The sequence below is a fragment of the Theropithecus gelada genome, chromosome 16, assembly GCF_003255815.1.
Source record: "Theropithecus gelada isolate Dixy chromosome 16, Tgel_1.0, whole genome shotgun sequence".
Lineage (NCBI taxonomy): Eukaryota > Metazoa > Chordata > Mammalia > Primates > Cercopithecidae > Theropithecus > Theropithecus gelada.
This window is the reverse complement of record NC_037684.1, coordinates 51600999-51616485: the sequence shown is the minus strand read 5'-3', so window position 1 is coordinate 51616485 and position 15487 is coordinate 51600999. Positions and strand designations below refer to the sequence as shown.

At 54.8% G+C, this 15487-nt stretch overlaps 1 pseudogene; it reads left to right on the top strand.

The window, feature by feature from the left end:
- The first annotated feature begins 5026 nt into the window (after window positions 1–5026).
- Window positions 5027–8813, top strand: LOC112610156 (annotated as a pseudogene).
- The last annotated feature ends 6674 nt before the right edge of the window (window positions 8814–15487 follow it).

Below are 15487 nucleotides of genomic sequence, written 5' to 3'. Positions count from 1 at the left end.
GTTCACGGGTACAAATGCAAGTTTGTTATATAGGTAAACCCGTGACATTGGGGTTTGTTGTACAGATTATTTCACCACCTGGGTACTAAGTCTAGTACCCACTAGTTATTTTTTCTGATCCTCTTCCTCTTCCCAGCTTCCACCCTCTGATAGGCTCCCGTGTCGGCTGGTCTCCTCTATGCAGGTTCTTAGCAATATCAACTGAGACCAGGTGCGGTGGCTCACGCCTGTAATCCCAGCACTTTGGGAGGCCGAGGCGGGAGGATTACCTGAGGTCAGGAGTTCAAGACCAGCCTGGCCAACATGGCAAACCCCCCTCTCAACCAGAAATACAAAAATTAGCCGGGCGTGGTGGCACCTGTAATCCCAGCTACTCAGGAGGCTGAGGCAAGAGAATTGCTTGAATCTGGGAGGTAGAGGTTGCAGTGAGCCAATATTGTGCCACTGCACTCCAGCCTGGGTGACAGAGGGAGACTCTGTCTCAAAAAAAAAAAAAAAAAAAAAAAAAGATAACTACCCCTGATGGAATGCAAGGGGAAAGCTCTGCTCTTGCCCATCAATCCTGGCAGGTGCTCCATCCTCCCACTTGGGGACCCAGGTGGCAGCCAGCAGAGAGAGCTCAGAAACTCTACGTCAAGGTGGCAAAGCAGCCTCCGTCTGGGTCCCCTAAGGGGGTAGGGCTGCGTAGACTGGGTGCACCCGCCCTGGGCTGTTACAGAAGGAGAAATAAACTTCTTCTCCACGAGCCACAGCTGCTATTGTTGGCTACTGTGCCGCAGCTGCTAAGCCTACCTTAACTAGTGCCAGTTACAAGAAACAGAAACTCATCTCAAACCAGCTTAAGTCAAATGGAGACTGAAATGCAAATTAAAACCACAAGAAGACACCACTTAATACCCATTAGGATGGCTACTATTTTTTAAAAAAACAACAGAAAATAACAAGTGTTGGTGAAGATGTGGAGAAATTGGAATCCTGTGCATTCCACTTTTTTTTTTTTTTTGAGGCGGAGTCTCACTATCGCCTAGGCTGGAGTGCAGTGGCGCTATCTCGGCTCACCACAACCTCCACCTCCCAGATTCAAACAATTCTCGTGTCTCAGCCTCCCAAGTAGCTGGAATTACAGGCACGCGCCACCAAGCCCAACTGATTTTTGTATTTTTAGTAGAGTCAGGGTTTCACCATGTTGGCCAGGCTGGTGTCAAACTCCTGACCTCAAGTGAGCCACCTGCCTCGGCCTCCCAAAGTGCTGGGATTACAGGCATGCACCACCACGGCCCGACTAATTTTTATATTTTTAGTAGAGACAGGGTTTCACCATGTTGGCCAGGCTGACCTCAAGTGATCCACCAGCCTCGGCCTCCCAAAGTGCCGGGATTACAGGCGTGAGTCACGGCACTTGGCCCTGTGCACTCAATTTTGGTGGGAATGTAAAATGGTAGAGTTGCTGTGGAAAACAGTGCGGTGAGATCCCCAAAAAGTGAAACATAGAATTAGCGTATAACCCAGCACTTCCACTCCTGTGTCTATCCCCAAAAGAATTAAAAGCAGTGACTCAGAGAGATATATGTTCACCCGCGTTCATAGCAGCATTATTCATTTGCAATAGCCAAAAGATAGAAGCAACCCTAGTGTCCACGGACGCATGAATGGATAAACTGTGGTCCATCCATACGGTGGAATATTATTCAGCCTTTAAAAAGGAAGGAAATTCTATCACATAGATGAAGCTTGAAGACATCACACTGAGTGAAATCAGCCAGTCACACAAAGACACATATCGTGTGATTCCACTCACGTGAGATCGTTAGATTTGTAGAGACAGAAAATAGAATGGAGGTTGCCAGGGGCTGGGGTTCAGGGAAATGGGGAGCTAGTGTTAATGGGACAGTTTCAGGTTGGGAAGATTAGAATGTTCAGGAGCTGGAGAGTGATTGTGTAACAGTGGTAATTAATGCCACTGAATTATACACTTGAAAATGGTTAAAATGGTAAATTTTGTTATGTGTGTATATATTTATATATATATATATCTTTATATACATAAATTATTTATTTTACAGATGGGCAAAATTAGTTTAAAAAATACACTTTACCAAGGAAAAAAAACAGGTTAGACAAACATGGGAAAATATTAATAATTTTCCCATGTGAAATCTGGGTGATGTTCTGTGGGGATTCATTATGCCCTTCTGCCTATTTTTATTTATTTATTTATTTATTTTTTGAGATGGAGTCTCGCTCTGTTGCCCAGGCTGGAGTGCAGTGGCGCAATCTCAGGTCACTGCAATCTCCGCCTCCCCGGTTCACGCCATTCTCCTGCCTCAGCCTCCCGAGTAGCTGGGACTACAGGCGCCCGCCACCACGCCTGGCTAATTTTTTAAAAATTTTTTTAGTAGAGATGGGGTTTCACTGCATTAGCCAGGATGGTCTCAATCTCCTGATCTCGTGATCCACCGGCCTCTGCCTCCCTATGTGCTGGGATTACAGGTGTGAGCCACCACGCCTGGCCCCTTCTGCCTATTTTTTAAAAATATTTTCATAGGCTGGGCACAGAGGGTCAGGCCTGTAATCCTAGCACTTTAGGAGGCCGAGGTGGGCAGATCACCTGAGGTCAGGAGTTTGAGACCAGCTTGGCCAACATGGCGAAACCCCGTATCTACTAAAAATACAAAAATTAGCTGGGTGTGATGGCAGAAGCCTGTAGTCCCAGCTACTCAGGGGGGCTGAAGCAAGAGAACTGCTTGAACTGGAGAGGTGGAGGTTGCAGCAAGCTGAGATCACACCACTGCACTTCAGCCAGCCTGGGTGACAGAACAAGACTTGGTCTCAAAAAAAAATTTTTTTTTTCATAATAAAAACTAAAAACAAGGGGAGAATGGAATGATCAGTCCTGCTTCTTCACTCCCTTGTAGTAGAATTATGCATTCATATCCTTGATATGGGCATGGCTATGGGACTTGATCAGCACGATATCAGGGGATATGGAGTGAGTAGACTTGAACTGTGCTTGCACAATGAACTTGCTCTCTTGCGCTGCTGAAGTCATCCTGGAAGGAACACGCCTCAGGTAGCCTGCTGGGCCAAGGTTGATAAGAAACATGTGAAGCAAACCTGGACCCAACTCACAGCCCAGATGCCAGCCAGCTAATTCGAGCCTGGATCTGGTGAACCCCAACAGACCCACAGAGATGTGAGCAAAAAAACAAATGCTTATTGTAGAATGCCACCAGGATTGTGGGGCTGCTTGTTACACAGCCTGATTATGGCAATCACTAACTGATACAGGGAGTTTCTCATGAAACCCAAGAGAAGCCACTAGTCAGTATTGTGACTGACAGTGGCACTCTGGTTAACCCAGGTAGAAAAGGAATTGAGTGGGTGTAATCGTTAGCACAGAATGGCCTGCATAGGGTATCGAGGCTGGATACTCACTGTGTGCTGTGACACACTGCTGTCTGGCTCTGCCACAATTCTTAGGAACAATCCTAAATGAATCTTTTTTTTTTTTTTTGAGAGTCTTGCTGTGTCACCCAGGCTGGAGTGCAGTGACGTGATCTTGGCTCATTGCAACCTCCGCCTCCTGGGTTCAAGTGATTTTCCTGTCTCGGCCTCCCGAGTAGCTGGGATTATAGGTGCACACCACCACACCTGACTAATTTTTGCATTTTCAGTAGAGACAGGGTTTCACCATGTTGGCCAGGCTTGTCTCAAACTCCTGGCCTCAAGTGATCCACCCGCCTCGGCCTCCCAAAATGCTAGGATTACAGGCGTGAGCCACCACACCTGCCCCTAAATTACTCTTGAACTTGGCATCTCATCTTCACCATTAAACATTCAGGTGGAAGCATTTAATGTGATCACTTTGGTCCCATTCCCAGGAGTCAGTTTTCAGAGCCTGGGAAAGAGAGCAGGGACTCCCAGGACCCTACCTCCAACATAGAAAGGGTATTTGACACCAGGCAACCAAAAGGGCAAATGTCTACCACTGGCAGGAATGGAGGGGCTGAAGACAGGGCTGAGCGCTCGGCAGGAGTCGGGGGCCTGCTCCTACCTCCTGCTGTTCCCCCACGTCCCATCTGTTTTGAACTCAGAGTTTCGGACAAGAGCCTCCTCCTGCTGTCTGAAGGGCACCAGTGTGGCTGCCCACTGCTCCCAGGTTCCACGTGCCCAGCTTCAGCCACCTGGAGGGAGACTGGTTCCTCTTCCTCATTCCAGTTCTGATTTCTGGAGCCAAGCAAAAGCCATTCGGGCCGGGCGCGGTGGCTCACGCCTGTAATCCCAGCACTTTGGGAGGCCGAGGTGGGTGGATCACGAGGTCAGGAGATCAAGACCATCCTGGCGAACACGGTGAAACCCCGTCTCTACTAAAAATATAAAAAAATTAGCCGGGCGTGGTGGCGGGTGCCTGTAGTCCCAGCTTCTAGGGAGGCTGAGGCAGGAGAATGGCGTGAACCCGGGAGGCAACGGAGCTTGCAGTGAGCGGAGATCGTGCCACTGCACTCCAGCCTGGGCGACAGAGCGAGACTCCGTCTCAAAAAAAAAAAAAAAAAAAAAAGCCATTCGGAGAAATGTCCCTCGGCTTCCACTGTCTCCAGGCAAAGGGTAGGAAGGAGCGGTTCCCAGAGGCTGAGAAGAGGACTCAGATGAGGCCACGGGTGTCTGCAGCCATATGGAGTCTGGCAGATGCAGGCGGTGACATGGGGAGTTGTCGACGTCCCAGCTAAGTCAGCTGAGAACAGAAAGCCAGTGAGACAGGCAACCCCAACTCACAGGGCGGCTGGGGGGCTGGGGCGAGGCATGCCGAGTACACCTGACTGATCCCAGCCCAACTCTAGGACAGCTGGAGGGCTGGGGAAAGGCATGCTGACCAATCCCAGCCCTGGACAGACAGGCATGGAGAGGGCTGTGAGGGAGGCAGACAGAGGAACACCCATGCCTCCAACTGCACTGTCCCTCACCCCCATGTTCTACAGGTGCCTCCTACTGTGGGCTCCACAGAGGCAGAGGATGAGGGAGCCCACTGATACGCCCCTGTCGGGCAGCCTCCCTGAGCGAGCAGGAGCAGGTCAGGGGTGAGTGTGGAAGGATGACAGCCCAGGGCATCCTAGGCCCCCGGGGCAAGGGCCAGTTCCCCGTACTTCCTGACCTCTGCCTCATTTGCAGATACACATGCTCCTGTTGGGAGATACCTGGAGTCATCTCAACTCCTGTCCTCCATTCCCCAGGTCCACAAGTCACCAGGTTCCATTCCCCTTCCCCTCCACATATCTCAGAGCTGTCACAGACTCTCCATGCCCCATTTCAGGGGTCTCGGCCCAGGTCTTGTCATGCCTTATCTGGACCAAGAGCAATGGTCTCCAACCAGCTCCACCCAGGTACCCCCTGCCCCGCCCATGTCCCCCACGGTTGCACCATGCCTGCTTGCACCTGCCCTCTCTCTTCGCTGCAGAGGCAGGGCTGAACCCTAGGCCTGCTCTCAGGGCCCCACCTCCTGCTCATCCTCCATGTGGCCCAAGCCCTCTATGGCTGTTTGCCTATTGCCCACATCTTCCATGTTGACGTTGCCTGGGACTGGAGGATGTATCAGCATATGGGTCCTCGGGCCAGGTTAAAAACGGTGTGTGAGGCCAGGTGCGGCGGCTCATGCCTATAATCCCAGCACTTTGGGAGGCTGAGGTGGGTGGATCACCTAAGGTCAGGAGCTTAAGACCAGCTTGGCCAACATGGTGAAACCTCATCTCTACTAAAAATACAAAAATTAACCAGGTGTGGTGTCACGTGCCTATAATCCCAGCTACTCGGGAGGCTAAGGCAGGAGAATCGCTTGAGCCTGGGAGGTGGAGGCTGCAGTGAACCAAGATCGTACCATTGCACTCCAGCCTGGGCCACTGAGGAGAATCTGTCTCAAAAAACAACAAACCAGGCCGGGCGCGGTGGCTCAAGCCTGTAATCCCAGCACTTTGGGAGGCCGAGACGGGCGGATCACGAGGTCAGGAGATCGAGACCATCCTGGCTAACCCGGTGAAACCCCGTCTCTACTAAAAAATACAAAAAACTAGCCGGGCGAGGTGGCGGGCGCCTGTAGTCCCAGCTACTCGGGAGGCTGAGGCAGGAGAATGGCGTAAACCCGGGAGGCGGAGCTTGCAGTGAGCTGAGATCCGGTCACTGCACTCCAGCCTGGGCCACTGAGAGAGAATCTGTCTCAAAAAACAAACAAACCCGATGCGTGAGTCCAGCTTTGCCACTCAGCTTCTTCATGTTCATTTCCTTCATTCACTCATTCATTCAATCAACAAAGCTTTATCTGTGCCAGGTTCTGCCCTGAGGCTCTGCAGACCCAGCTGCAGAACAAGCCCACCCTCTACCTTCACAGGGTCTACAGGAGTCAGTGCATGCAGTGTGCTTAGCACAGGGCCTGCTGGAGGGATGTTTACTACTATTATTAATGACTGATAGCCGGGGCTAGTGATCCAGCATTTCCTGCCAAGAGCCCCAGCCCTCCTCAGCCTCACCAGGGACATTGACAGGTCTGACCCCCTGCAGCCTACAGGCAAGAACGCTTTTGTCTTTTCCTGTTACTTCCTAGTTCCGGAAAAGGGACTGGGGTTCAGGCGGTGGGGTGGGCTGGACTGAAGGAGCCCAGGACCAGAGTCTATCCTGCAAGGGAACTGCTCCCAAGACTGAGCCACACCCACCCCCACTCCCGGAGGGGTCCCCATCTTGCCTCTTAGAAGATAGAGGGAGCAGAGTTGAGGCTAAGGGGTGCTGCCCCCTCATACCAGAAATCAGGACAGAACCACGGCAGGGTGCCAAGTTGGGGCTCAGCCCCCACACTTCCTCCTGAGCAGGAGAGAGCAGGTCCTAGGCAAAGGCCGAGCCCCTGGTCCTGCTGAGCAGCCACGGGTGTGAATTAAATGTCTGGTATGGCCCCAGCCGGCAAGCCGGCCCCACGCAGGCTTCCATCCTCCCTTTATCATCTGCAGCAAAGCGTTTACAGTCAATAAGCTGGCTAATTAATTCTCTTCAAAGACCTCTCAATTATTCATCCTGGGCTACAGAGAGAACAATTAGAGCATCTCCTCGCTCGCTCTCGCTACAGAGTGAGGCTGGGCCTGGGCCACGGAGCCCCCTGGGCCCCTGCAGCCTCGGGTGTCCCCAGGGGCCCCTCCCCCCGGCAGAGGCAGCAGGACAGAACCTTCTAGGGGGGGATCCTCTTCCCCAAGCTTGGAAGCAGCTCGGATCATTATCCCCACTGCTCAGGGGGAGGACACGGAGACCCTGAGCAGGCAGCGACTTCTGGAGTTCAACAGCCCCCTAGGGCAGACCCGTGGATGCAGAGCCGGGCTCCAGGTGCCGGCAGCTGGGCCACAGGGACCTGGGGCTGAGCCCTCTCTGCCTCCAGGAAAAAGGTTTGTGCTGGGAGGGGAGGGGAGGAAGAGGGGAGCAGCTAACAGGGTAGCAGCTGCAGCCAAGCCGGGAAGGGTCTCGTGTCCCAGCGACTGCAGCAGGGGTCACTCTAGAAGGGGTGAAGTCCCAGAGCAGCCCTCAGGTTCCAAGAGGAGCCGCACTGTGGGCCCCAGCTAGGACTCCTCTATGCCAAGGGGGCCCCTAGGTCAGAGCTAGCTTCACTGCTCCGCTCCAACTTCCTGGAGTTGCTCAAGTCACTCACTGGGGCCTTCAAGGACAGGGCAGCTGGTTGTGCCCCCGGTCCACCCTCTCCTCTCCAGCCTGGGGCCCGCATTGCCAGCTCTCGTTCCTGTCTCCCCCAAACAACAGACACCAGCATGCGCAGAGTTAACTCCCCGAGGCTCCAAGACCGCGCAGAGTGGGGGGTGGGGGGCCGGGCGTGCCTGTCGGGAAGTATGGATTTCTGCAGTGGTTTTACTGGAAAAGCTGTAGCTGAAGGTGGGAGGGGGTCACCATGGCAACTTCTGGCTGTGGGAACAGGTTGGCTAGTGGGAACCCATTGTTCCAGGGGCCCAAGGGGGCCCAGCAGGCCCTGGGGGACCCCACATTTGCCTCCCAGGGGTCTTCACCCACTCCGAGAGCTACGGAGACCCTCCTCAATCTGGAATTACCAACCTCCCCGCCTCCCTTCCTGTCCTCCCTCCTGTAACATCTCCCCAGGGCTGGGCCCCTCACTCAGCCGCCCCGCCCCCCCACTGAAGTGCCCCTTGCACCCGAGCTGTTAATCGAAGCACCAATTACCCGGCGGAGGCCCAGGAGCTCCAGGGAATCTCCCTCTTGGAAGAGCTTTTCATGTGGAGCGAGCCTGGCTTCAAAGCCTGGGGTGAATTCAGGGGATGCCATAATTGAAGCTCCCGACCCCAACACAACCCACCAGAGGGAGCCCGGGATTCCGGCGGCGGGCGGTGGGCGGGGTGGGCAAGAGCTCACCCCAACCCCACCCCAACAGGGAAGATTCCAAACAAAGCAACAAATTCTAGGAAGTCCTCCCCACCCCACCACAAACCTGCACAGCCCTCCCTGCAAGGGAAATCAGGGTAAGGGGAGGCGGCCCGGAAGGGACAGGGGGCTCCCAGGTGCCCCTCCAAATCCCAATGCCCCCCTGCCTGCTCTCTGCCCAGGAAGGCTCCTTGGTAGCTGGGATCAGCCCTGCCCAGCGTCCCATGCCAGTGCAAGTGCGCTGCACTAAACCTCCCATGGGGACCCTCTGCGACGCCTTGCTGAAGCCCTCGCAGCTGACTCAGCCCCGGCCCCGGAGCGCCTACTGGGTGCAGGGTGCACGGGATCGGCGATCAGGCCAAGGGAACACGGGGCACATGAAAGCAGACACAGCTGGCTCCTAGGCCCTCCAGGCTCAGGTTCCTCCCTGGTCCTGCAGGGCTCCGGGCTGGCCTTGGAGCCCTCCTGCAAACCAGGGAGGCACAGAGTGGGGGGCTGGGAGGGCCCCGGAGGATGTGTGTGTGTGTGTGTGGCCCGAAGGCACTTCCAGGAATCTCCAGTGGCACTGCCCAAAAGGCCCTGGCCAAGCAGGGATGGCTGCGGGGGAGTGAGGGGGGACGGTGGCGGGGGGGTGGGGTGAGGAGAGCCACGCCCCCTGCTTTTGTTCCTTTCTCTTGGGATGCTGTCCCAAAAGCCCACCCGCCCGCCCCCCACCTGGGCCCCTCCCTGCTGTGCTGGAGGTCCTCAGATCAGTGACTCCTCTCACTCTGGTTTCCTCTTCTCAATATGGGCCAGATAAGCCCACTTCCAGGGGGTGGTGGGCGCCGAAGGAGATCAGGTGATACACGGGAAGTTAATAGGTGACGGATTCCTAGTCACGCTGGTTCCTCCTTCACCCCCACCAGAAAAGGGCAGTGGCCCTTCTTAAGTCCTGGGTTGCTGCTGAGAGGTGTGGCTCCCTACCCTCCCTCCAGTCCACCAGAGTCCTGTGGGGCACGGGGGACATCAGCACAGGCCAGACCCCACAAAGTTGCGGAAGGCCTGCCCAGGCCAAACACCCGGGTGCGATTTTGCAGCGTTGGGCAGGGCCTGAAAGAGTTAACCTCACTGTCCTTAACCAGGGTCTTTCCTTCCTCTGGGTCATCCAGCTGATTTGGGGGACACCCCAACTTCCGGGGCCTCCCTGTGCTCCCATAATATCCCTGCCCCGGCCCCACACCCGCTGCCTGCACACTCGATCTGCCGAATCCCGATAAAACATTTGGAGGAGATAAGTACTGCATATAAATAATTAAGACCACATGCAGATTCGCCAACAAAAGAAAAGTTTCAAACCCCTATTCCGGGAACAGCTGCCCGTGTGGGGCCCGGCAGGGCTGTGGAGACCCACCCCACCCCACTGGAGGCCCACCCCACTGGAGGCCCACCCCACAGACTCTGTCTTCTGGAAGGACCAGCCAGGGGCTCCTCCCCAAGCCAGTGCCTCCCCCAGCACCAGGGGGCCTGGCTTCCAGAGTGGGCAGGGGGAGTGTGGCAGAGGCACTGAGCCCAGGGTAGGATGGGGAGCGCCAGCACCACTGTGGGGTGGCCCTCACGTACCCACAGAGCCCAAACCCCTAGGCAGGGTCCCCTAACCCCAACACCAGGTAGGCTCTAGCCACCCTGTCGGTGCCCAATAAGCCATTTACTGAATAAAGATTGAACCCAAAACTCCAGGTTCCCGGGGAGTGTGACTCCTGAGCTCTGGCTGAGGGCAGCCGAGCTGGAGGAACTGCCAGAGGGAGTAGCTGTCCCCCATGCCCTTCCCCTCTGCGGGACAGGTTGGCGCAGGCTCGCCCTGGACTAAAGGAAGGCTTGCCCTGCCATGCCCCTGCTCAAGGACCTGCCAGGGCTCCCTATGGATGTTAGTATCTGATCCCATCCCTCTGCCTGGCTTTCAAGGTCCTCCTGGGGCTCATCCCTCTAGGTTCACTTCTCACCTTCAGAAGCAATTCCCTCTCCACCCCCTGCTGTTTCCTCAGCCACGTTTCTCCAGTTATTTCCTGAATGCCATGATGCCCTAAGCCCCCTGCTAGGGATCCTGAGAATGAAAGACTCAGGTCTTTCCCTCCGGGAGCCTGAAACCCAGTGAGGGACGCTGTGTGACCGATGACAAAGGCAACTGTGAGATAAGACAGGTTCCAAGGAAAAAGGGAAAAGAGGGTGTGTGTCTTGGCAGAGGGGTAGGGCTATCACGCAAGGCTTCCTGGAGGAAGAGAGAGGCTGAAAAACAACTGGAATTCTTCCAAGTGCAGAAGAGGAGGAGGCTGGGCAATGCCTGGAGGCCCAACAGCACTGCCCCCGGCTGACTCCACACACACCTGGGGTACACACAGCCAGGGTGGGTCCTAGAGGGAGGCAGAGACCTTAGCAGTGCAGGTTCCAATCCTGGTTTTACTGCTCACCAGCAAGGTTCTCTTCCTCCCTAATCTGTTTCCTCCCCAGCAAAATGGGATCATGGTCCCAGCAGTTCATTCGAGATCCTCTCCCCTTGGCAGGAGATGAAGGACACTGACGCCAGCACCCAGCATGGGCTGGCAAACCTAATCAGTGCCCATGCATTAGGTGTGCCATCCACTGACTGGTGAATGGATTGAGGACCTTGGAGTTATCTTCCTGAATCTTCCCTCCTTGGTGGCAACTCACCTCCGCTCACCAAGGGGTCCAGGAAGGCACCTGACTCTCAGGACTGCTGGCGTCTTGTTCGTGTCAGTCACCTACCTGACCAGGAATGCATGGCAGCACACAGCACCTCTGCTCCTGCCCAGGGCCCTGGCAGGAGCGTGACAAATACTTCTTGTGGAATTATGTTCTCCAGTGATGACGCTCTGCCCAGGGATCCCAGGGCAGCTTGGCAAGTGGGCGTGCCTCAGCAGGTGCCCAGTTGTCTTTCTGTTCCCAGGAAGGGGCTCTTGGGTTCCTAATCAGAGGGCCCATGGCCGGGAGCAGTGGCTCATGCCTGTAATCCCAGCACTGGGAGGCCGAGGAGGGCAGATCACCTGAGGTCAGGAGTTCGAGACCAGCCTGGCCAACATAAAGAAACCCCGTCTCTACTGAAAGTACAAAATTAGCCAGGCGTGGTGGTGTGTGGCTGTAATTCCAGCTGCTTGGGAGGCTGAGGCAGGAGAATCACTTGCACCTGGGAGGTGGGGGCTGCAGTGAGCCAAGATTGCATCATTGCACTCCAGCCTGGGCAACAAGAGCGAAACTCTGTCTCAGAAAACAAAACAAAACAAAACAGAGGGCCCAGCAGGGTCTTGTCTCTGCTTCCAGTGAGGGCAAGTGCTCACCAGAGAGAGGCCCGAGCCCCATGTGTGTCCACGTCACCTCTCAGTCTTCAGGCCCGCCCGTGCTACTCATTAAACTAGGCCTTTCTGCTGCAGCCGGTCCTGCAGGTCCCCGAATGTGGGACCTTCTTTCATCCTGCCATCCTTGACCTTGGGATCAGCAAGTGGGTGGCCAAGGACAGAAATTATAAGACCTAGAGCCAGATGCGGTGGCACACGCCTGCAGTCCCAGCTACCCTAGAGGCTAAGGCGGGAGGATCTCTTGAGCCCAGGAGTTCGAGGATGCAGTGAGCTTTAGCCTGGGTTACAAAGCAAGACTCCATCTCTAAAATAAATAAATAAATAAAAAGTAATTAAAGAAATAATAAGACCTAGGGGAAAGTGACCTTCAAATCTTCACACTATTGTGATCATGCACCCTTACCCGTACAAATGATATATGCATAGTTATTTTTAGATTACAAGTTTCCATGACTGTATGAATACATTACTTGCATTATAAAACATTCACGAAAGATAGGCATTTAAAAAGAATGAGATTGGCCGGGCGCGGTGGCTCAAGCCTGTAATCCCAGCACTTTGGGAGGCCGAGACGGGCGGATCACGAGGTCAGGAGATGGAGACCATCCTGGCTAACACGGTGAAATCCCGTGTCTACTAAAAAACACAAAAAACTAGCGGGGCGAGTTGGCAGGCGCCTGTAGTCCCAGCTACTCGGGAGGCTGAGGCAGGAGAATGGTGTAAACCCAGGAGGTGGAGCTTGCAGCGAGCTGAGATCCGGCCACTGCACTCCAGCTCAGGCAACAGAGCGAGACTGTCTCAAAAAAAAAAAAAGAATGAGATTTAAACGCTAAGTATAACATTCTCCTCCCCGCCCCAGGCGGTCATCCTTTATACCCATTCTAGAGGCCGATGTCAGCAGGACAGCCCTCCCCTCCCCAGCTAGGATGGAGCCCCTCCCCTCTGATCCATCCCCCAGCCACAAGTTCCAACCTTCCTTCCTCCCAAAGACCCCCTCGCAAACTCTGCCACTATGAAAACCATACTTTTCCTCTTTTCCTGATCCCAACTGTTCTTTTCTTTTTCTTTTTTTTTGAGACAGAGTCTCGCTCTCTCGTCCAGGCTAGAGTGCAGTGGCACGATCGCAGCTCACTGCAACCTCCACCTTCCGGGTTCAAGTGATTCTCCTGCCTCAGCCATCTGAGTAGCTGAGATTACAGGTATCTGCCACCATGCCTGGCTAATTTTTGTATTTTTAGGAGAGACAGGGTTTCACCATGTTGGCCAGGCTGGTCTCGAACTCCTGACCTCAAGTGATCCGCCCGCCTCGGCCTCCCAAAGTGCTGGAATTACAGGTGTGAGCCACCGTGCCTGGTCTGTCTCAGCTGTTCTATCATCAGCTGGGGAGCCATGCCTGGGGTGCCCAGGGCTCCTCTCACAAGGGCCATTTCTCATCCTCTGCAGGGCCACCCTGGGACAGAAATTCATCTTGCTTATGGCACAGGGACAGAAGCAGACTGGCTGAGGACAAGGTAACAGAAGGGCTAGGGTTTTTAGAAGACAAAGCTTCCTTCATGGATGCAGAAGGAGAATGCTGTTTCGCTGCGCTGGGCAACTTGGGTTTGAATCCCACCTCTGGGATACGTGACTGACTGCAGGGCGCACAGCAGGTGTTCGGTACACAGAGCCCTTACTGCAGATACTGCTCAACAAGGCAGGATCTGCCTGGCCCTTGCTTCAGGCCCTCGGCGGGGATTGGGCAGCCGCTCTTGCCCATGCCCTGGGGGCTCCGAGATGCCAGTACTCCTCTGGGTAGTTGGGGAACCCACCCAGGGTGGAGGAAGTGGGCAAGCCCAGGGATTCCACATCTCCAGGGCAGCAGACCCCACAGTCTCCAGGGATCTTGTCCATGCCCAAACTCGCCTTCCCTGTCCTTCCCCACAAGAGCCCTGGCCCTGGTGGCTGCAGGAGTGGGAGGAGGGGATGTGGGGGGTCTGGGGAAGGCTGCCCTCCGTGACGCTCTGCCAAGCCAGGAGGGGCGAAGGAGTCACGCGGTCCCCATGCTGGACCCTGGAGTCCAGGGAGCAGCGCCTGCAGCTGGCTCAGCCTTGGGTCCCCTGCCCCTGTGGAGCTGGCCCTACCCCAGATGGCCACCGTGCCTGATGCCCGGCATCTGACCCTGTGTCCTCCCTGCCGAGGGGCCAGAACAGAGGCCCCGGGAACAGGCAAGGCGCAGTGCACGGAGCTGACCCCGTGCCTCGGTCCAGGCCTAGTAACAGGAAGTGAGAGGCCAATGCCGGTAAACGAGATCCGAAAGATTAGAGGCCTCGCTGCCGCCCCAAGTTAGAGGACAAGTTCCCGGAAGGAGGAGGAAGCTGCCGCAGTAAATAACGCCAGACCCCAGCACGCGCCCCAGCTGTCAGCAGCCCTTGTGGCCGCAGGCTGGTGGGCCCGGGCGGGAGCAGGTGGGGGCAGAAGGCCAAGGGGGTGCCCTGGTCTCAGCCTGAGCTGGGGACACCTGGAAGGCAGTAGAGCGGTTCCCGAGGGTTCCCCCAGCCTAATCCCCAAGTCCCCATTCCCCTGTCCACACACACCACAGCTTGCAACTGTATCTAAAGACAGAAGCAGGGCCGGGTGCAGTGGCTCATGCCTGTAATCCCAGCACCTTGGGAGGCCAAGGCGGGTGGATCACCTGAGATCAGGAGTTCAAGACCAGCCCAGCCAACATGGTGAAAGCCCCTCTCTATTAAATACAAAAATTAGCTGTGTATGGTGGCCGGTGCCCGTAATCTCAGCTACTGGGGAGGCTGAGGCAGAGAATCGCTTGAACCTAGGAGGTGGAGGTTTCGGAGAGACGAGATTGCACCACTGCACTCCAGCCTGGGAGACAGAGCATGACTCCATCTCAAGAAAAAAAAAGAGAGAGAAGAAAGAAAGGAAGAAAGGAAGGAAGGAAGGAAGGGAGGGAGGGAGGGAGGGAGGGAGGGAGGGAGGGAAGGAAGGAGAAGAAAGAAAGAAGAGAGAGAGAAAGGAAGGAAGGAAGGAAGGAAGGAAGGAAGGAAAGAAGGAAGGAAGGAAGGAAGAAAGAGGAAAGAAAGGAAAGAAAGAAAGAAAGAAAGAAAGAAAGAAAGAAAGAAAGAAAAGAAAGAAAAGAAAGAAAAGAAAGAAAAGAAAGAAAAGAAAGAAAAGAAAGAAAAGAAAGAAAGAAAGAAAGAAAAGCCAGCCAGCTGCAGTGGCTCATGCCTGTAATCCCAGCACTTTGGGATGCCAGGTTGGGAGGACTGCTTTAGGACAAGAGTTTGAGACCAGCTTGGGCAACATAGCAAGACCTCATGTCTGCAAATAAAATAAATTAGCCAGGCATGGTGGTATGTCCCTGCTACTCTGGAAGCTGAGACCAGAGGACTGCTTGAGCCCAGGAGGTTGAGGCTATAGTGAGCTATGATCATACCACTGCACTCCAACCTGAGCAAGAGAGTCAGACCCTGTCTCAAACAACAACAACAAAAAAAGACAAACCACAGCACGGGGGAAATTTTTTTTTTTTTTCTTCAGACAGACTCTTGCTCTGTCACCCAGGCTGGAGTGCAGTAGCTCAATCTCAGCTCACTGCAGCCTCCCCCTCCTGGGTTCAAGCCATTCTCCTGCCTCAGCCTCCCCAGTAGCTGGGATTACAGGCATGTGCCACCACACCTGGCTAATTTCTGTATTGTGAGTACAGACGGGGTTTCGCCATTCGCCATGTTGGCCAG